The following is a 2,849-nucleotide window of genomic DNA, read 5'->3' as shown; positions in this document are numbered from 1 at the left end:
TATAAAATACCAAGTTAGGTTTTAAAATACCAAAAATTAAAAACCACAACTCTAAGCAAATTACAAGATTACTTAAACTGGAATTTTGTTTCTGGTTACCAAAAACCTGACCAACAATTTATTGACGAGTTCCAAAATATCAAAAATTAAATCGAGAATTATCATCAGCCGTCGCGAAACTTTATTCCTGCACTTACATGCAGAAATATGTCTTACTTTAGATAAACTGAAGAAAACAGTGGAAACACTTAAATAAACTGTAACCTAAAAACCTTTTCAAAATAATTTCAATGTTATATTATTTTGTGTACCTGAATATCAATCAAGAAAATTAATTTCAGTATTGACAATAAAACTATTACACGACAAATTATTTATATCCTGAAAAATTATTTGTGATCTTAATTTACTCGAAATGTACTTAAATTATAAAAATGTATTAATTAAATTAAATAATAATTTGTAATCTTACTCGAAAAATTAATTTTGTGAATTTCATGAGCTGTATTTATCATACAAAAAATATAATTTTGGATGTTGGAAATTTTCATAGTAAGGTATATGAAATTTTATTTAATTTATATAAAAAGTACGATATAATACAAGAGAGGGCAAATTTAATTTTTTAAACTTAACCGAAACAATATATAACATAAAAAGTTCCATCATTTGACATTGAAAAGTTGGGAGTACCTAAATCCTCAAATATTGGCAAAAAATGGACAGATAGAAATTTTTATTCTCTTAATGCAAATACAATTATTTAGACATCGAACTTCTTTGGATGTCTAAGATTGGATAATATTTTAAAAAATTGTTATTACCACAAATATTTTAAAAAGAAATGTTCTTTTTGCAATATTCTATCTTACGAACAATTCTTAAACAAAAAATAGCTATTTTCAAAATGAATACATTGTATAGGTATTTAATAAATAAGTAAGAAATATAATTTAAATAATTATTATATTGAACTATTTCTGTATTAGAACAAATTGTAAAAATTATTAATGCAAATTAATTTAATAATTAGAAAGAATATATTAAACTTTGCCTTACTGTTATATTATTATTTCAAGTTGTCCCGTTTTAATTTACTTTCTATATTAGAACAAATTGTAAAATTTATTATTGCAAATTAATAATTAGAAAGAATATATTAAACTTTGTCTTTTTGTTATAACATTATTTCAAATTGTTGTGTTTTAATTTACTCGACAAATTTTTATTTTAAAAATTACCAATGCAACTTATTTTCTAATAATAAAATATTATTTCAAATTGTCATGTTTTAAATTTACTGAAATATTCTCAACCGCGATATTTTTAAATTTAAGTAAAAATAAAAAGTAATTTTTCATTAGAAGTTTCAACACGATGAATTGCAAGTATATATCTAGTTGATATATTTTAAAAAGAAATTTAGTTACCAGCCTGCAAAAATTGAATCATTTTAACTTACTCAATAAATTTTTATCCATTTAATAATTAATACAGAAACTTTACCTTATTGTCAAAATAAAATGAATTTAATTCAAATTTGTAATTAGAAAATTAATTTTGTGATCAAATATTGTTAAAATAAAATTAATTTAATTCAAATTTATAAAAACATTTAATAATTAATTTAAATTTGTGATCAGTATGTCTCATGAAATTAATTTTGTGATCAGTGCTACTCAAACCACTACTACTAGTACAACTAAAAATTGCGTTTCAAACACTTTTTGCAGTTTGGACCCCAATCACCGCGGGTTAACGGTGCTCCACTGTACTGTAAAAATTGTAAACATAGTGCAAATACCTGTTAACAGTTGTAAAACTAGGAACAATGGCGCCAAGGGGGCCTTCAGGCTTATAAAACTTCGGTAGGCCGTGCCGCGGTCACGTGACCCGCGGCCGGCTCGCCATTGGCCGCGCGAGGGGCCCGCTTCAACTTCGCAGCAGAGATGGGGCCGCATGGTCGGGCACGCTGCATCTCTGGCAGAGGTGAGGCCGCGTGGACGGCCTGTCATGCGCAGTGTGTTCTTCGGGCTTGCATGCCTGAAATATGAGTTTTGAATAGGTTCTGGCAGAGCGAGCTGGCGGCCGGGTGCGTACAGAAGTGGACCGGCGCCTGCCAGGACGGGGGTTCGAGTTCCCACTCAGGTAAGAGGTGTAATAGTAATAGATACTTGTATTTACAGGCAACAGATGGCGACTCCGGAGGACTGCAGGTGGGAGACTTGGCCTGTGGGCCGCGTGCGAGGAGGAGACAGCGGCAGCGGCGCGGACAGGAGGGGGAGGTGTGTGGCGGGCTAGGAAAGGGGGGCACGCTTTTTTTAAACACAGAGGTGGAAAAAGCGGGAAAAAAATATTGGGTCACGTAACCCGGCTTTTTTGCACGCGAACCCGCATGACGTAGGCGCATCTTTTGAGGGCTATATATCGTGAACGCGCACATATACAGGTATGGTTCTTTTGACTTTTTTGCTCCTGCAGGGGGGTCGACAATTTGCCCCACCCCCGTCATTCGGATCTACAATCTTGCATTTTAACCTTTGTATTAAATCATGAGCATATAAATTTTTTCCCTGTAAACATATATTAAATTTGTTAAAATGTGTGAAAATATCCACAGAAAATGCTAAATCACAAATCCAATTTGGGTCTGATAATTTAGGAAAATCCTCATTTTCTTTAAGTGTTAAAAATATTTTTATTTCTTCTTGAAGATCCCACACACGTCTTAAAACTTTTCCCGAGCTTAACCAATGAATTTTGTTGTAATATGGTACAGTACATCTAAATAAGTGGTATTTAATTTTTCAAGGAGTGCAATAAATTGCTTGTGTTTTAATCGTTTTGAT

The sequence above is a fragment of the Centruroides vittatus genome, unplaced genomic scaffold (assembly GCF_030686945.1).
Source record: "Centruroides vittatus isolate TY-2023 unplaced genomic scaffold, ASM3068694v2 contig_994, whole genome shotgun sequence".
NCBI lineage: Eukaryota > Metazoa > Arthropoda > Arachnida > Scorpiones > Buthidae > Centruroides > Centruroides vittatus.
This window is presented reverse-complemented; position numbering follows the sequence as displayed.